This window comes from Apteryx rowi, unplaced genomic scaffold, assembly GCF_003343035.1.
Source record: "Apteryx rowi isolate R43461 unplaced genomic scaffold, aptRow1 scaffold_624, whole genome shotgun sequence".
In the NCBI taxonomy this organism is placed as follows: Eukaryota; Metazoa; Chordata; class Aves; order Apterygiformes; family Apterygidae; genus Apteryx; species Apteryx rowi.
The window spans coordinates 28,003-48,587 of NW_020450899.1; positions in this window are offsets into that span (position 1 = coordinate 28,003).

Sequence of the window (20,585 nt, forward strand, 5' to 3'; positions counted from 1 at the left end):
GAACTCACCTGTTCATTTAATACAAAATGACTCTGTAACCAAGGTTTCCCCCTACAATCCTCCAAATGTATTGCCCAATAATATATTGCCCAATAGTTTTCATCTAGTGAGAACTATTTCTGTGATTAATTAGTTTCAAACATATTCCTTGTTTTGCAGACTATGTAAGGAGAGAAAATAAATTGTTCAACTGTCTGGGCACACACTACTGAAATTATTGCTAAAGACATTTTTTCCTCACTTTCTAAAAAATTGCATTTTACCAATCTAGAACTCCTAAAATCAAACCTATTATGTTAGCTTTTAAAGAAATGAAAACAAAATCCATAATTCCCTGAATAAAAATCACCTTCTGTTCAATTCTTCTCTCCTCGGAGAAAGAAAATGGTTATCACAGCTGAGATGCCTGATGTATACTGTAGAAGGGGAAAAAAACAGCACAGAGAAGAGCCCAACATGTTCAGCTAGAGAATGTGGATGCTTAGACCTTCTCTTCTCTATTAATATACCATTAATTCTCAAGCTGTTTCAGAGATCGGTATATGAATGCACTTTATACCTCTTCTTCTCATGAAAATACAAATATCACTAGAAGAGTGAATGATTTTAATGGAATGTTTCTGCTATCATCATTCCCTGTCAGTGAAGGGCAGACTACAGTCTCTGCTCATTTCCTTAGCTAATGATCAAGTGACAGCGGAGAGAGTCCAACTGTCCATGCTGATTTTGTTAAATTTATGAGCCTTTGATAATGCCAAGACAACTGTCATGCTTTTGGGATAGTATAGATTATTCCTATTGGTTTTTCTATTTGTTTTTCACTGGAGATCTCCAGTGACAAGGAGAACCTGATAAAAACTGGATGGTGAACAGGTCTCAGTAAGAGTCCCCTTGCCACAGTGCTATGGGGTTCATTCAGCAGTATTCACCAGTCAGCCACCAGCTGTGAGGTATTTTGGGTTGCATTAGTATGCTGGGGATGCTCAGCTTATTTTCTTTTTTTTTCTTTTCTTTTTTTTTTTTTTTTTTACCAGATCAGAAATGCCATTCTTCAGCCAAGATGCAGACATGAATGAGAACAAACTTGGCTGAAGCTGACTCTGCAGTGGACAGAGGCAGTACTGGCAGTGCAGCCTGTCTGCTTCATCTGGGGTCCAATATCAACACATTTTGTCTGTGCTCCATGTCAAGGTGCAGCTGATAGCATTTATTCCAGCCTAGAAAGCAGTCTCCACTCTGAGATCACTTCCATTATCATGCACAACCATAATGACCAACTTAACAGAGGCGTTTTTCTTCTGAGTGTCAAAACATGAACATTCAGAGAGACTGGAGAATCCCCAGATCCAGAACTCACTTCAGGGACAGGATGAATTTCCTACAAGCAGCATTATGCATGGCATCTTTTTTGATAAAACAGATGGCACTGTGCTAATGCTTGGCTGCTTTGCTATAGGACAGGGCGGATTTGGGCATGTGGATTTGCCAAGTCCATATAAAACCATACAATAAAACAGGCTACAAATATTTCATAAAGTAAATATTAAACTCTTTAATAATGAGGAAACTGTTATGAATGTTTGCTGGATGTTATCATAGCTGTGAATAGATGGGCCAGAGAGAGAAGAAAGTTGTGCACTGAAGCAGAGAGAGGAGACACTGAAAACAGAATCCATTAAGCTCACTGTTCAGTGTGCATTACATCATCATCTTCTGTGGCTTATCCATATTAGCTAGGATATATTGTTATAACAGTCTTTTCTGTAAAGCTTTAGCTCTGGATGTTCTAGGTTGATCTCAGATGTAATATTAAAATACAAAGGGGATAAATTAATGTACTTGATGTTCCAGGCATGACAGTCAGAAGCAAATAATTCTGCTTCTCTCTTTAACCTTCTGGTATGCTACCAACTGTGTCACTAGAGATGAACCAATTGATGGTTCACAGAAACAGGAGAGCACATTTCTGAGATCACTACAGAACTTTCTGTGGTTTAATAAAAGGGAAAAATTTGATATTATTTCTGGTTGCTTGATAAAATGACAATATAATTTGTAGATTCTATCTATTTGTGGCTAACTTCCGTATCTTTATACTACAATGGAAAGACTTTAACATCCACAGTATGATTGAGTGGGCATTACACACAAACCAAAATACCTGACCTACATTTCCAAATCCTAAGGACATAAGATGTTCAGTGAGGTGGTCTTCCGGAAGCTATTGAACCACTGTGTGCATGTGTCTCAGGCCATGAACAGACATCCTTTTCCAAAACCAGGATAACTGCCTGTAACACTCCCCCAGCTATTTATGATTTCGTAGAAGCTACCACTTTTATCCAGCTCATACAGCAGATCAGTTCATGTAAGCACACCCTTATTTGTTTCAGGCAATATAAACTAGGTTAGTTTCAACAGTTTAAATCATTGATCTGAGCTAGCCTAGCTTATTTTGTTTGCAGCAAATAGGCAATGCTCCAAAATAGGAGCGTTGGCAACAGAACAGTAAGGGTTGTAATCTCTGGCTGGTGGGAGGTGATAAGAAGCTGGAGGTGGTAACCTTTTCACTAGCACAGATGGATGCTGAAGAGGATGCCTGTCCACTGTCATAAAATATCCTTTGTAATGCGTACTAAAGTACCGATTTTCCAGAGCACACAGTTATACACTCTAACGCATGTTCAGGTTCTCAGATACAAGGGAAGCTGCACCCAAATAGCTTGGTTCTGTTGTTAGAGAAAATAAAATGATGTTTTTAACTGCAAAGTGAATTTAAATATAGTAGAAAGAAAAAGCCCTTCTGGAAGGATTTTTAAGTGTTGATTTATGCAAGACTTCCTCCCATTCCGAGTCTTTAGTTCTTTACATGTGAACAGCAGTCCCATTTTCTTTGCTCTGCAAACTATAACAGATTCCATATAAAATATGCCAAAACCAGGAGCATGGGTCACAGTGTTATATGTACCTCCTATGCAAAACTGACAAACTGGAGTAGTTACGATGACAATGCAGAGTTGAATTCCTAGGCAGAAATTTCATGCTGCACATAAATATAATCTCTGTATTTGCACACTCAGGTTTCCTTCCTTCCAGATGCTGCTACCTCCTTACATTTACACAGAGCCATGCTTAAAAAATCCTAAGCTGCAGCTACACCCAGCTGTTGCCTTACCCTGTGGAGTGCCCCTGCTCCTGCCTGGAGTATTACAGGATCAAGCCCATGGCTCAGTCTCCCTCTCTACTATGCAGCTATTATGGGCTTGAGGGTCCAAAGGCTGGCCAGTAGGATTTTATTCACCCCACTGTTCTCATGAATGATCCCATAATTCTGATTATGCATCCCTGATGCCTTCATTTGTCATGTCTACACTTAGCACAGAAAAGCTGGAAAGATGTGTTGTTCTGGCATTGTTCTAGTACTTTCTGTAGGTTTGCAGTGTTCAGGAAGAGCAGCTGTTCACCAAGCAGCAAAAATGGCTATCTGGCTCTTCAGCTGAGCCACTGATCATTCTTCTGGGCTTGTGAGTGCAAAAGATGGCAATTTCTGGATGGACAACAAACCATTCATTTCCTCCACATTGCATTCATGAGACTTGCTAGCTCTGCCGTACCCCTCTAAGCATTAAAGAGGAATCTGCTTCCTGCTGTTCTCTGAGACTCTCATTAGGTTCTCCCAACCGCTTCTGTGAAGTTTCAGATTATTGCCCAAATACAATTGATTTGTAACTATTTGTAGAATTTTTAAATTCTGAGCTTACATACTTTGTGCTAGTCAACTGCACACAGAGATTATAAAATCAGCTTTCCAGGCACTTTCAAAGATACTTTTTCTTATGCTAATAGAAAAATAAGGGAAGATTTGAGCTGACTATGTTGATATTTTTCACAGAATAGTCTTGAGAGCAAATTAAAATGTAAATTTTTCTACAATCATTGCTGTTGGGAGACTTAAACTTTTTGCTCAAGTCTTTAGATAGATCCTGCCTCTGGTTGAATTTTCACATTTGGCGTTTCAGGGAGCAGTTACCTGATCAGTTACACGATTCCATTTCTTTTTTCACTCCTTATGCTGACTCTGGTACTTGTCTGATTTCTGCATGAGCCAGTTTGGCTTGCTAAATCAACAGCAAACTAACCCAGCAGAAAGAAAAGTGAATGTTCACCTGCTCGCTGAGTGAAGTGAATCAGATTGCTGAGTCAGATGAGTGCAAGAGCAAGTGCCAGAGTAGTGGCCATAATGCTCGGAGAAATGGGACCTCCCTTTTGAGAGCAACAACTCCGCCACGTTGTGCACATCACCGTTCCTAGGTGCTCTTTGAGTTCTCCTTTGTTATCTCCATGAACGTATAATATCCAGGATCAGGGCTGGGTTTTACCTTGGGAGCAGGGGGTTCCACCCCCATCAGAACTGTATAAGGTTCAGTAAAATCCCCAAGTCTTACCTCCCTACTGCGTGAAAAGCGATGGTGCATATCCTGGCCCTGAGCCTGGCATCATAACACACGGCAACAGGCAGCACACCACCCCTGTGCAGCAGCAGGTATCCCCACCAGCTGTAGCATTAGTGCCGCCACCACCACCACTTAGTACCTCTAGGAGCAATAACTTCTAATTCTGAACATCTCCACTCCCAGTAATGCATGCCTTCTCCCTCTGTTTTTTGGTACAACCATTCTTGCATCTTTCTTAAATTAGGCTCCAGTCTGCCAGCTGAATGTACAAGGTTATCTTCACAGCCAGACTAACAGGGACACATATCTAAAGACCCCCAAAATGAATCATAAGGACATATCTCCAAGCTCATGTAAAATTCTGCTGAATTCATATGGCTTTCAGGGAGACAAAAGTTTGCTCCCCCAATCTTCTTGGATGCTTGGTAGCTTTTGCCGCAATGGGGCTCATATGCTGACTAGGCCTCTGAGATTGACTAGAATGCAAATAATAATCTTCAGAATTATTATATTCAGGGAAATTACTTTGCTGTACTGATATGTATATTACATGTATTATTTATATAGAAGTCCAAAAGGCTTGTTAAATGAACAGCTTAAAATGCAAGTAGAATGTAGATACTCTTGGTCTAATCATTTACACTAGAAAGAACAACACAGCATAAACACATCAGTTTCTGTTTTATACTGATTGCAATATTTTAAATCAAAATGATCTCTTTCCTTTCCATATTCTTCTCTTCCTAAACCACTATGAACAGTTGCACAAAGCCATCAATGATCTCATCAGTGATACAACTCCTGGCTTTTTTCCAGTTAGCTAACTTGTGCTGCCTTTTGGTGAGTAGGTAACTATTTCTATACAAGAAAAACAAACTGGTGGAATCACTGAGAAGCACTGGAGACTACAGGATTTAAACATTTGAGACAACCTTTTGTTCTCTTGTAATAAACTCTCAACAACAATACATAATTTTTTAAGCCAAAAATCTATAAGTCTACATCATTTGCTATCAGATTTATTCAATGCCACTGTATCTATTTAACTCAATAAGTAGCTATTACCACTATTAGCATTTTTATAATTCCATTAGAAAATAAAGGCCTTATTATGAAGTTTATCTTCATGTTATCTGAGCAGTCCCAAAAGGTGACTAGTTTGCAACAATGAAGTGGCAGAAGGCAATGCAGAGGCTACACAGAGGTTAACTTTGACTTGCTACCCTGCACATCTGTGACAGGGAAATGAAATAAGTAACTGCACTGATCAGCTAATACCTTACCCACAAGCATATCCCACTATGGCCCCTCCCAAGAAATATTATGTTCAGAGATGGTCTGCACACAGTGCTTTTAGTAATAGCATCTCATGAGAGGCACTTTCTGAAGGTTCTGCTCACTAGTCAGGTGCTGATTTCCTGAGATTTCCAGGCTATTATCACTTGTCTACCTGCCCTTTTTTTTCTAGGCTACAATTGGCTTATCTGGAAACTTGGCAAATCAATCTGTTTATTAGGGAGTCTAATTTTGTATGATCAAATTCAACATTTGTGGTAGAAGAGACAACCCTGCTATGAACTTCTCACGTGAATCTTACAGGAAAGCATCCATGCACTCAGGTCCACAAATTAGCCAGCTGATCATCATCTCCTCTTCATCAAAGCAGTTGTAATTCAGTAATATCATATACATGCGTACCACACAGTTCACAGTCACCTCTTGGGTGTGAGAAGTCTAAAATCTGGCAACAATATATAGTCAGACCCTACATCACTGATCAGCAAGCAAAGCTGTAAGTGGACTTACACTTCTAGTGCACTAGGCACTATAAAGACAGAGAAAACTCGAGGTGAAAACCAATGAACTGGTTAGCACCCACAAAGGGTACTAAGTACTCCCAGCTCCCACTGATTTCAAAAGGAAATTCGCAGGCCCTTCGTTAGCCTTGCTGTTGCATGACCAAATCTGAACAACTTTTTCTAGCAGCTGCACTCTTGATTCTTTGTTCGTGCTGTCCAGGCTGTCAGATTCACTGCATCCGTTGTTTGCTGAGCTCATCCTCACCTTTAAGTTTACGGAGGATTTTCCTATTCTTATCCCAGCAAATATCACAAGCTAAATCTCCATATTTGCACTCCTGGAAGCTGAGATCTCACTTAGCAAAATGGACATACTCCTTCCAGAAAGATTTCATACTTCAAGTTCGTAAAACCCATAAATTTGATGTATGTAGTAAAATTTAATATTGCAACATTTGTTGGATTTCCTTCCTAAAACAGAACCAGTTTCCTTTGCAAAGCAATCTTGGCTTCAGCACGCTTTCCCTGTGCTGCCCTGTTGGATGCTGTTGAACAACTCCTGGTGGTAGAACACCAGGCTTAGTTTCATTAACCATCCATCAGCAAATCTAATAACATGCAAAGACTTTCAAGAGCTCATTCATTGTTCAGTTAATTTATGATAAATTTCTCCCCAACAAAACATCATAAGCAAAGATCGAAGAATCTCAAGGGAACCATTTCTTTTCTTACATTTGTATGTTTCTGAAGCTGGAAGGAGGCTAGAGAGAATGAGCAACAGCAGCTGATGAATTCAAACATTTTGCACTCCCAACATAGAAATCGGCTATAAAATAAAACCCCACCCTGAATAGGAAAACATTGTCATGGGGAAGAAACTAGCATTTTTTGCTCAAAGTATATTGTTTATTACTGGGAATTTGTTGTTCACAAAAAGTACTTGACTGACTTACTGAGACACTGAAACCCTCTGTTCACAGACCAAAGGCATCATGGCCAGTGTAAGCATCCCTGTGCTGTTTGACCCTCCAGCACCCTCTTTGTCCCTGGCTTTCTGTTTGTTCTGCTGACAGCTCCTCCTTAGAGCAAACTGGGAGACACTTTTTGGATAGGTAGCTTTTTCCATGACAAACTTTCAAATTAAATTTGCAGTTCAAATGTTTATTCATTTTCCCAATTATTTAGCAATAGAGGTTTTAGTAATCTATAATTAAGATATGTTACCTGAAAAATTTGTGGATGCTTTCAGGAGTCCTAGAAAACAAATACATAGTAATTGTACTATAATTAACTTTTGGAATGTAGTGATTTTGTTCACAAATTTCTACATATTCAAAATATGGAAAGCGACTTCATTCTTCCCAGTTTGGTTCATGTAATCCTACAACTGATGAAAAACAAATATTTATGTAAAAATATTCCAGCTGAAAGTGAATATTAGTTTCCTTCAGTCTGACATACTATTGTGAAAGGCCGAACATTCAGGACTACTGTAACTAACCTAACAGATGACACCAAAAAATCTGCTCTGAGAGAAATCAGTATCAAATGATTCAAAAAAAGTTAAGGAATACCTCAGCAGGCATCTGCTGGACTACTTGCACATAAGGGAAGATTTCTCTTCTCCAGGAAATTAGTGGTTGACTTATGCCCTGAAGAATAAAGCTTTGCACTCCTCATGTATTTTTATGCCCTAGTTTAAATGTGGATTTTTTCATTCCTCCCAGCTGCTTTCAGTGAATAGCTTTTAGGATGACCTGTAAAACTGAGCAAAGAAATATATGCAGCATAAAGTCCAATAGCAGAATTTTCAGGAATAGTCGTCTTCTTACCAGTTCTAACTTTACCTTAAACAAGGTTTTATGTGAGCAGACAGCATTTAAAATAACCTAGTTCAGGGAGGTGGTAGGGGAGGAAGAAAGCAGACTTCAGAATTAGATGAAAGAATTAGAGAATGAGCTTAGCAAGACACACAGAAATCCAAACAAAACAAATGGCCCAATTCTATAAGGTGCTGAGCACTCGCAACATCCATTAAAATGAAAGGTAGTTGACAAATATAAACCATTTCCTGAAGTCATGTCCAAAGGAACAGCCTGCCTTTCTGTGATGGATACACACAAAGGGTCTACCATTCTAGCCACTGCTTGGCCAATCTATTTTTATCTGTCTAGACATGCTTTAAAAAAACAAAAACCAACCAACCAAAAAAAACCACACAGAGGTAAAGCTGGTTTCTTTCTTGCTTTTTGTGCTTGCCCTTCTTTATAGGTAACTGAATTTTTATATTTTGCTTTTCATACACTAAAGCATTCAAAATAATTAAAGGTGATCAGCAAGTTATGGCTATGGACCAACTGCAACCTCCTGCTTTATTCGGATTAGTCTCTCTGAGATGAACTGGAGAAGATGCCAGCAGACCTGGAGGATTCTCCAGTTCTAGCATCTCCTACACCCTCCTCCTCCTCTTCCCCCATGAAGCCACCACTTCCCTTTGCTCCAGAGATCCAACTCATTACAGTGCTAAAGGGCATGAGTTGGCAGTGCTATACAAAGCACAGCTCACCCTACTCCTTTGTACCAGGTGTTCAAGATGCCCCTGTGTTAAGACTTTTTTTTTCCTTGCTTCCTACTTCAGTGCAGGGTCAAAGGATGTCACTTATTAGGTTTTAAGAGGGACAAGCGTTAACTTGTGTCTCTAGAACAACATTTACATTAACACACACACACACTGTTCAGGTAAGCAATGCCTCTCTGAAACAGTAAAATGATTTATAAATACACCAGGTCACAGCAAAAAAACCTACAGATCTCCTGGAAACAGCAATAGGAAGCTTCTCTTTACCTCCTCTTCTCTTTTCCTCTTCTCCTCAAATGGAAAAACAACATGGGAAAATTACATGACTCCAAATAATTACAGATTGCTTTGCTACATATACTGGATAAACATTATTTTGCAGCACAAATCATCATTGCTTATAGGATGAGAAAGATTCAGAAAGAAACTAGCTTAATCACCCTGTAGGTACAAGAATTTTCGAAGTTATCCAAAACTTCTGCAGCTGTTCTGCTAGCATGTCCTTCATCTGCATTAAGTACCATCCTCAGGGCCTATAAGAAAAGTCCAACAATGCATAGATAAGCACAATGAAAATTTTAAAACATTCATGAACATTTTATGTATACGCTTTCTGAATATTAAACACCTGAACCTTCTAATACCAAAGCCCAAAGTAATACTTCACTCATATTAAATGTTGCAACTTTGAGGGAAAATGTGATACATTTTATCAAGTGTGTATAAACATAATAATATATATACATAGCATTTAACATTTGTGTACTTTTTTTTATATATGCACACACATATCCACTTTACACAACATTAGATAAGAAAATTATACAACAAATGTCATATATGTCATGACTGCCCTCTAACCCACATTTACTCTTTGGAGTCAGAACAGCTTCAAAACCTGCCAATTTTAAAGTTACCAGGAAACAAAACAAGCCTTTTTTTCTCACCGCATCCCAAATTTGGAATTTCTCCCCTGCAAAACAAATGGCCCAGAAACATAATTCTCACTATTTACACAGTAACAGGTTAAAATTCCAGGATTGCATGCTCCTGCACTGCTCCAGAGAGGCAGTTTTATACCTTTTGAAACTGGGATTTAAGGCTTTGAATGAGACACAAATCAACTGACGACCCATCTTACTGGACCTTAGCATCATGACTTTTAAAATATATTTCAGATCATTTTATATGTCTTGTCTCTGTTATTAGAATCATGGTGTGCAAAGGAGTCTGGTTGTATTGGTAAAGGGGATAAAAATCCAAACAAATGTTTTATACACTGTTAATATTTTAATGTTTTTTTGTACTCGACAAGGTACAGATGGTTAAGTATCCCACAACATAATATCTTGCATAAAACTTTTCACAACGCAGTTCTGGCATGGCCTGCAGAGCTTAGCAATAGCTTTGCTAATGCTGATAAAGCCTTACCCCAAACTTATTCTAAAAAATCTGTATAGGACACCACTATGTGATCACTCCTCGTAAAATGATTAGAGATTTTTTTTTTGAATTACTGCATAAGTGATAGCAATTGTTATAATCAGGACTAATTCATTCATATGTTGAAAAAAACTAACAACAGGTTCGCTATGCAGAATCTACTTAGAAATGGGTCAACAGTAAATAGCTAGGAGGAACTTCTTCCTTCATCTTAAAGGGTCTAGAATTTTTTTTTTCAAGTCAGTGTTTGATAAGACGTATTTCTAGACATAATTACATGAAAATAGTTTTGTAAGCAGTATGCACTGCAGATGTTTTAGAAGAAATAACTACTTACTAGGCATTCACTGTAAAAGATGAGTTTGGAGAAATTCAGGATACACTTTAAATGTTCTAAGCCTTTTGATATTGCATCAGTGAAAACATCAAACTCTTGCTTAGATGAACACACCTAGTGATTCTCAAACAGTTCCTTTGTGCTGGAAACACAGGATTTCCCCTCAGCTATTTTAGCTTTACTAAGGCTTTCAGACAAAAACAGTAAAAACAAAACAACTCTATAAAAAATACAAAGGGCACAATGGAGAAAAAAAAAGAAAGAAAGGGAAAAACAGGGTCATATCTAAGAGGCAAGACAAGAGGAAACAAGAAAAAAGGAAGGAGAGGAGGATTAAAGCAAAATATGGCTCCCAAGAACATATCCTTAAACGTTTTCCCACCATTTCTTTTAAAATACAGCTTTCATGGAAGTCCAAGAATGCTGTGGGATCAGATGCCAAGTCACCAATCTTTGACTGAGACATTTGGATGCTTAATTAGTTCCATTCCCTGAACTGAACAAAGGCCACTTAAGTAGACTGGGATTTACTTATACTCAAGCTGGGCAGATTCCCCCACATTACCAATAGGCTGGCTGGTGTTGGAGACCTATGTCATCTCTTTGTAATTGTTACTTCAGGCCGAAGGCTAAAACTCATGCAAATTCCCTCTTTTTTTTTTTTTCCTTACCACTGCAACACAATCATCTTCCATGCACCACTGACCTCTTTATTTCCCTCTCCCTTTTTGTGAACTCTGAGACAGAGGTTTGTCTTTTTCTGAGTATTTGGAGGATGCCAAGCATAAATATTCACATGGGGAGATTGTGAGAGTAGCTAGTACCAAAAATTCGCTAGTTAGTTCACTAATTTCCCTGCACAGACAAGGCTGGCTGTGCCTGTGCCGGCACCGGCTGCACCCACCACCTGCCGGCTCCGCTCTGCAGAGCTTCACCCTGCAGCCTCCACCCGCAGGGAAAGCAGCTGTTGGGCCGCAGGCTGGGCTGGAGGGCAGCCTGTCACCCGACAGGGGAGTTTCTTCAGCAGTGTATTACTTTGCGAATATTCTAGTGATTCTAATATTTCCATCTACCCTTCCTCATAATTGTTTTCTGAGTTTCAAATACACGTTCTTGCTGTACATATTTCATTTCTGCGTCTACTCAATGCTGTGATCCAGAAGTCATGCTGGATTTCTGATATCTTAGCTATTTCCATAGCAAGCTGGCACCAGACAAGTGACTTCACTGCAGGATCACACAGCTAAAAAGGCAAGCTCTCCTAAAATACAACTCCAGAAATGTCTTATCTTTTGCAAAACTGTTGTTTTTTTTTCTCAATTTTTCCCCTGTTAAGATAGTGTCAATTTAAGTGAAATGATTCTAAGGGATATGCATACAAGCAATAGAGATTTCTTCCAGGTTCCTTAGAAATAAAACTGAAGAAAAGGTAATGTTCTGAATCATGAGATTATAGCAAGATAAGGTACAGTTTGAACCCTTTGATCTATAATTCTTATTTAGTTCCTGTCTACCTCTTCCAGGTTTAGAGCCAAGTTAACTTTTTACAGGAGCTGAACAGGAAAATATTTTCATATCCCAGGAATGTTTTACAGCCCAGATTGGGTAAAAAGCCAAAATCTCACCAGCAACAAAACTGCAAATCAAAGCTCCAAACATTTCAAAGTAAACTAGCCAAAATGTACTGTTACTCAATTTTGATTTCAAGTTTAATTTTTAATTGCCAAAAATGAATATTTCTAGACAACCATTCAGAACAACAACAACAACAAATATTAACACTGAAATTTGGATGTAAAGAGGGAATGAAAAAAAATTTTGAATTGAGATATTTTTCAAGAGCTGTTGTTTTCCACAGACTGTTTCTGTTTCAAAGAATAGCCAAAATCTAAGTCAAGGTAATGCCAGGCAACTCAAACATAAAAGTGGCTGTAGTGGATGAGACCAGAAGTCTACCTAGTACAGTTATGTGCTGAAGCAGCCAAAAGCAGATGCTTACAGAGCAGGGGAAGCTTACGTGTGTATATATATGTGTGTGTGTGTGTGCGTGTACACACACACAAACATATATATAGCACACGCTTACAGAGCAGGGGAAGCTTACACACACACAAATATAAATATACATATATATATATACACACATACATACACACACAAATATATATCTTCCAAGTACTCTTCCAGTCATCAACCATTTGCAGCTCAAGGATTTCCTGAGAAAAAGGTCTATATATTTAGTAATCTTCACTGGATTTCTCATGCATGGACACTTCCAGTCTCCAATTGACCTGATATAAAAGCTTAATATCTACATCACACCTGGCAGAGAATTCCACAGATTACCTACATGTTGTGTAAAGAATCACTCCATCTTCTTTTGCTGACTTTATCTGATGACACTTGCATCTTGTACTGGAAGAGACATGAACAACTGATCCCCCTCTATCTTCTCCATGTCGTTTAAGACTTTCTTGACCTCTATAACATACTGCTCTTTCAGTTGTCTCTTCTCCTGGCTGAAGAGTCCTAATCTACTTAGCTTCACATTTGTCTTTATTCATTTGCTCCCTCCTCTCTATCTGATTAACATTGTACAAACAAATATATTTCATCCAGTCAGCTTGCGATTGTTTCTTCTTTTTGCTTTTAAAATGAAGAAAAAAGGAAATGCCAGCTCCAAATCAGGCCTCTGAATACTTTGGCAGAAACCCTGGCCAAAAAATTTAGTCATGTGTATATTTGCAAACAAGCAATTCCATGAAGGGAGAAAAAACTAGTACTGGAATGGAAGTCTGCAGAAAATAGAGGAGTCACTGTCAAATTAAACATGAAGTTTATAATGGAAAAAACATTGCAAATATTTTTTCCAATATTTACCTATTTTAAATCTTATTTGATTTCAAAGTTTGTTTGCGTGTGCGTCGGGGGGGGTTCTGTGAAAGTTTTCATTAGGTAAGAGATGGAGGAGAGGTAATTACTTAATTGTTAACATTAATTTGTAGTAACAATTTTAGACCTATATTATGTGCTAGTCCAAAGTGTTCCTGGAAAGACTAATATTCTAATGACTTCCCAGTATTTTTGTTCATAAAATTCAGATTACATCAGATGAAACCCTTGGGGTACTGATTTCCATCTAGCAATTATACATTGCACAAGTAGCACTTAAACTCTCATATATAGAATTGTATCTTATTTCAGATGAGGAGACTAGGACGACAGCATATTTGTTATCTCATAAATAATGTGAACTGTTTAATAGTTGTGTGATTGGTGCATCCTCCTGTACCTTTCTAGAGAGAAAGAGATTTCAATGTATTCAATGTTTTCTTCTGTGCAGGGCGTCAGCTTAGAACCCAGGAGCTGAGGTCAAAACACAGAGGTGCTGCTGGCGCTTCCTGTGCCCTAGTTTTCCTGCTCTTTGCAGTAACAATTGTCTCACAAGTTTATTGATTACTGTACCTAAACTGACATTTTTAATGGAGAACTAATATTTTTAAAAAGAGATTTCAAGCTTTTGAGAATCAACATTCTTCCATGGAGTTTTCACTTGATATAAAATAATGAAAAGAACACTTAATGTTTTGGGGCTTGGATTTGCTTCATTGTTTGCTTTCTGTTCTAACCATCACTTCAGTGTTTGATTCTAGATTAAAAAAAAATGTGGAAGATAAGTTTTGAAGTTTCACATAGTAAAGAGGGGTTTTACAGGGAAAAGAAAGATTAAAAGAGCAAGGCACAAGAACCAAAAAAATAGGTGCTTCTTTGGATAGTTTTGAGGCAACCCAATGTTAATAAACAATGAGAGAAACATGGATTTAGCAGGAGAATGAAAAAATAGCATACTCTAAGACATGAAAATAATAAACAGAGCAGTTAGAGGAAAGCAATAGGAAGATCTGATTTTTTTTTTTTTATTTTGGTTACTGCATTTACTTTCTCCTTCTTTTGAAACCATTAAATATAAAAGCATTATTTGATTCATAAGTGACTCACGTAAGAGAGATGTCTGAATAGTTGAGGCACACAGCAGCAAGAGGAAACCAAAATATGATAGTATTTAATCTGTGGTTAGTCATTATTTTCAAGATCTTTTAGCAAGGCTTTTGCTTTGATGCTCTCATTTTATTCTCCAAATCCTGAAATACTGCCATTTAAGGCACCCTGAGAAATGGAGACTGTTTGTATCTGTCTCTACCATCAGCCCAAATGCTTTCAAGAGAGACAATTTCAAATAAACAGCAACTGCAGGTACATAAGTAGAAAATTTAAAATGAACTGACAAGGGTATGTCATCAACTATTCTTGATATAAGCAATTACTGAGGATAGCTTGCACTCCTTTATGTTCTAGACCACCAAGAAAACAAATTATACTAAATAAAGATCAAGGCTGGATACCTTGAATATTATTTGCAGCTCTTGTATCTGCAGTGAATTCAGTACTGAGTATTTTTTCAAATTGCTTTGGAAAGCATTCTAATTAGGAGAAAAAAAACAAAAGGAGGGGGGAGAGAGATATCACCTAAGTATAAACTCCTTACTAACATGTTAATAACACTTTTTAAATCATAGTTCTGCTATTAGAGAACCAATTATTGTATTTTCTGCTTTATTCCATATCCTGCATATCAGAAATTAATTCTTTACAGAAGTAACTAGACAATGATAGGGATATGTATCCCTGCTGACAGTTCTGACACTTTGGTTACTAATCACATCTGCAAACAAGTTTCTCAGTGCCTCACCCTTCTGCAAATAGACCAAGCAAATACAGAGCACAGACTTGGGAGGTCCAGGGAGAGTGGAACAGAGCCACCTTCCCTTTGTTAAACTGCAGGATGGGTTTTATGGTTGACCTTAGACCACTGTCTTCCACAGTGCTTCAAAGGATGTTAGCAGTGTTTGATAATAATTGTGCAGAAGGATGAGCTCAGGAAAGATCAGCTGTATTTAGACACCAGAAAAAGGAGATTTCCCAAGCTTAAAGGTTTTTTAGTAAAGAATTAAAAGTTTTACTTTTGGTAGACATTGGATGGATCTGATTTTCAAAGAAAAAAAATAGGTATCCTCTATGCTTTAAGAGCAGAAAAAAATGTAAAGGAAACATCACAACAGACAGATTCATCCCTGATAACTAAGGAGCAAATTTTTGAACAGCCACTCATACATATGTACACCTTCCACTGCCAGAGTCATCGCCTCTCTAATGAAAATATGCATGTCAGCTCCAAAGATTTCTTATATTATCCTCTTTCTGAACTCATCCTTCATACAGTCCCAAGAGTCACTAATGCCACCCACTAGTGGCATTATCTGTATCTGAAAGCTGTGAAATACACACTTCTCAAAAGACAGACAGACGGTATGAATGAGATAGTTTTAGGGCTTTTCTTCTTCATGGATTTGTTTCAGCAGAGGGTTAACAGTAGCCTGTCATCTGCTTTTATGACTGGTTACAAACTACACTCATCTTATCACGAGGATCTCGACTTATCCTTGGTATGCAAGACAGCAGCAGCAAGAAATGACAGCTCAGAAAACTATGATACTTTTCAGATGGAGCATCTGATGCTGAGAAAAGCATCACTTACTCATTATTCATTTAAACTTGAACAAAAAGGGAAGCCTTTTCCAACAAATCTCTTTCTAAACAGACCTCTTAATTTTTAATCCAATTGCTTCAGATTCTTCTTTGTTGCTTGCTATATTTTCATTCACTTTTTGGGGAGCGGTACCAACTTTTCGTTTGGTAAAGTGAACGAATTTGGGAGAGTAAAGACAAAGAAATGACGAGAACATGAAAAAAGTTAAGCACAATGATAATACACCAAAAATCAACAGACCTTAGTTTTGACTGCCTGGTACTCTAGAGCAAGCAAAAAGAAACCCCTAGATCTCCCCCAAAACCCAGTCCATGTTTTAGAGTTTTCACCTGGGAACTAGATGAGATGGAATTTTCAATGGTTAGTCAGCAACATCCAAAAACCTAGGATAGACACAAACAATAAAAATCAGGTTAAATGCAAGTACCTTGACTATTAAAGTTGACTATTAAAGGAATAGTCACCACTCTGCTTTACGATACTCTTGGAAATAAGTAATATAAATGCAAATAAATGCTGGCCTAATATTTTCCGTCCATTTCTGTCATTGTTTTGGTTGGATACATTTTCAAATGGCAGAAGCCAAGTCCCAATGTCCAGTATCTGTGATAATTTTAGCTTAGTATCTGGGTTAGTTTCCATTCAGGTTTTCTTAATTAATGTTTAAATTGCCTGTGGATTAGGTGAGTGCCATTGAAACATCCTCTTCAACCCTCCTCAGCAAGACCTTATAAAGAAACTCTTCCTGCAGAGCTCCACAACAGGAAGAAAGGTGCTGAACATTATTTTTTTCGACCAGGAAAACTACCTTCCTTAATAGGGAATGACAGTCTCTTTTTTCGGCTGTACTATAAGATGAATTTGAAATATATGACTTAGCAAATACTACATTTTTGTTCTTTACATGATATGGTTCTACCATATTTTGTCCTTCTTATTCCTCATGCATCTTTGGGCAAATTTTGTGGCGAGAAGCACATAATTTTGTGTTGTATTTTCGTCCCCACTAAGAGAGGACATATAAAGGAATATATTTAGATCCAGGATCTCTCCCCCAAAAGGCATACAATAGTTCATGGTTTCAAACCCTGGCCAGTGAGTGTCCAGATCTTTGTCTGGTTTCCAGTTAAGAAATTTTCATTCACAAACCTTAAAACATTGCTATCACATCTGTAAATTTCAGAAGAGTCACCAAAAATTCCATAGCTAGGAAAACCATTTGTCTTCTCATCTTTTGAGGTTATTAAATCCAAGTTAATCTCCTGGATTAACCTGTTTCTACAGGTAAAAAGAAGACCTGGTTCAAATCATCTAGTTTATTCCATATGGAATTATTGTTAGTACTATTTTCATTACTCCTTTTTCAGAAATTTATACACTTCCAGGCACACAGAATGGATTATTTCTTTACTGGCTTTCTCATCATTCTTCCCGTGCTCTCTTCATCTTAGCTTGGAGTTAGCTTTATTAGAAGCAGGATACCCATGAATTAAAGCAGTAAACACTAATAATGGGAATATGAATTAAATGCTAATAGTGGGGAACAGTAACTGAACTCATATCTTGCACAGCCCAACTCTGCATAGCATTCAGCTAGCTACTGAAGCTACTACCAGAAACGTAAGGCCTTTGTTTCCATCCCAGTTGATAGAAACATTTTATTTTGTTCAACTTGGAACCATTCTTTAGGTTTTACTTTTTAGCAAGGAAACACAATTGTCTCAGGTCAGATGTAAAAATGTTTTGGTCCATCTGCCAAAACGGACCCAAAATGTTTTATGAGAAACTTTACTACATTATACTTAAGTCATATCTACAAAGTCAGCCTTCAGTTGCACTCCTACTACACCTCACCAACATCATTAACACAAAGCAAGGAAAGGTAAAAAATTAAATGTCCTCCAGAGTATCAAGATGTGATGACAATGTTTCTTGCTTGTGATTAGCATGTTGCTCTACATGAAGCTAATTTATGATAGCCTATGGATGGCCATGTTGTATTGCCTTTCCTGAAAGGATTCATGTTAGAATATGATCTCTTCAGAGAATGAGGCAGGTAAATCAGCAACTCACTCACTTGAGTAGGAGCAATTTTTCCAGAAACTCTAACATGTGCATATGATGCGTGTTCCAGAAGTTCTTGGTATTCTCAGCTCTAACTAGCATGGAAAATTGTTATTAGCAGTTTTATTTTGCAGTTTTTGTAAAGCGACCTATGAAACATTGCAGTTCTCTTTGATCATGTCACTGAGTCACCTGTATGAAATTTTCAGTTAGAGTCTCTTCTGGGAGCCAAGCTCTTCAGAAACTATTTCCTTCTCCAAGTCATTACATGGATTAATGGCTTGAAGCAGTTCTTTGTCTAATAACACAACAGACTCTATTGGAACCTTTCATTTTTGACAGCCATGAATAAGTTCAAACTGGATTTTTAATTCCCTCTTCTCAGACTTACTGGCAAGCCAAAAGCTCACCCATTAATGCACCACAAGTACTTTCATAGTGGACATAAAAAGAAAACAGCTATTTATTAGCCATGTTTTCTGTGGCATGGGCAAACAATATGGAGAGTGACAATGTGCCTTTGCATTGTAACAAGCGCTAAGAAAGCAAAAAGAAAATGAAAATAAGGTATAAAACAAAGAAAGGATGTGTACAATGGAACAGGCACAAGTTACATAATTTTGTATGTTTTTCTTTTTGTATTAAAAATAGAATACAACTCTTATCTTTGTGTACAGACTACTCACCAAACCTTGAATAAGCCTTAAGTTAAGAATATCAACATCTTAAAGGATAGAAAATTGGAAAGAGAGGTTTAAACTAGATCTTTACCTTCTCCTGGTATTACTCCATTCAGAACAGAGTCCCCTCCCAGTTAAAAAAAACAAAAAACCAAACCAAACCAAAAAAATAGAAATACTTGAGTACACATTGCAACAGAGAAATGATCAGGTTCAGTCCTAACTAGCTATCACAAAAGTGCCATGAAAGAAAAATGCTAAATACCACATTACTGAAGCTAAGACTTCTTACACCAAAACTTCACCAACTTTGAGGCTTTTTAAATTCCAGCTCCTGTAACAGCTGAACAGCTTTCTCCTACCATAACATTTGCTGGATATGAAACATAACATTGTCTGGAGTTACTTGGAATTTACAATAATTAGTGACAGAAGGAAAACAGTGCACATCCCCTGTAATGTGGTTTGGGAGCTTTATTGCCAGGATGGGGGACTGGCATTGACTTAACCAAATTAAATATGCTGTTTGTATCATGTTTTTAATTATAAGAAAATATAATACTGAATAAAGTTTGTAACAAGATTCACTGAGATGTGATAAAAATACAGTCTGACTGAAAACCAGGATGCTTTCATATTAGAATTTTTTGTGCTGTGTATTATAAGATTCCACTACAGCAAATTTATAAGCATGGAAGAATCACATCACTAAATATGCTTGAAGGATAAAAGTTCATCTGTAAATGTATCAGAGGTATCTTGTAAATTGTCAAAATCTTGTCAAGAAAACAATGTCACAGAACCTTTGGATGCATTTGCCAATATAATATAAAAATGAATACACTATGGTGTAAGACGTTTTCTGAAAGCATGGACAGACATAAGAGTTGTGATGTATAAAAATACCAATACTTAACGAATGTGCTGACTTTGAAGATAAAATACAATGCATTACTTCTAAAGAAAATACTAGTAAGTTGTATTTCTCATGGCTAAGTTCCTTAGCACAAGAACAAAACTGAACTAATGCAAGTTCAGTTCCCACAGACATCATTTCAAGTTCTTTCCTAGCAAAGAAAATACTCCCTTTTCCCCTCCAAGGAGATTTCATGATTTATTAGTTAGGTCTAATAAAAACAAAAGCCTTTTCCCTGACCAGTTTAGCAGTGCTGCTGAGCAGCTGTTGCAGCTTACATTGGTGTCACTTGAACACAGTAACAAGAACTATGCACACTATTCTACATGTGGGTAATAAGTGCCTTGTACATCAGTATTATTGTTCTCTTTTCCTACCAAAAACATCTTACCTGATGCATCTTGGAATTATATTTGCCTTTCTCACAGCCAAATCAGTGATGACTCATAGTGAGTTTTATTATTACTACAGCCAAGTCTTTTTACCCTTGTGTCACTTCCAATTTATGAGCCCCATTTGCAGAGAAATTCTTATCAGCTGTATGACCTTGCACTTTGTAGCATGAGATTTCTACCCATTTCTATTGCTGTATTCTCAAGGTCACCTAGCTCTTAGTGTTTAACTTTTTGGTCTCAACGTTAGCAAATGCTTCCCAACTTCTATCAGTCTTGTACTTTTCTGCCTACCTTATTAATGAAAACAGTAA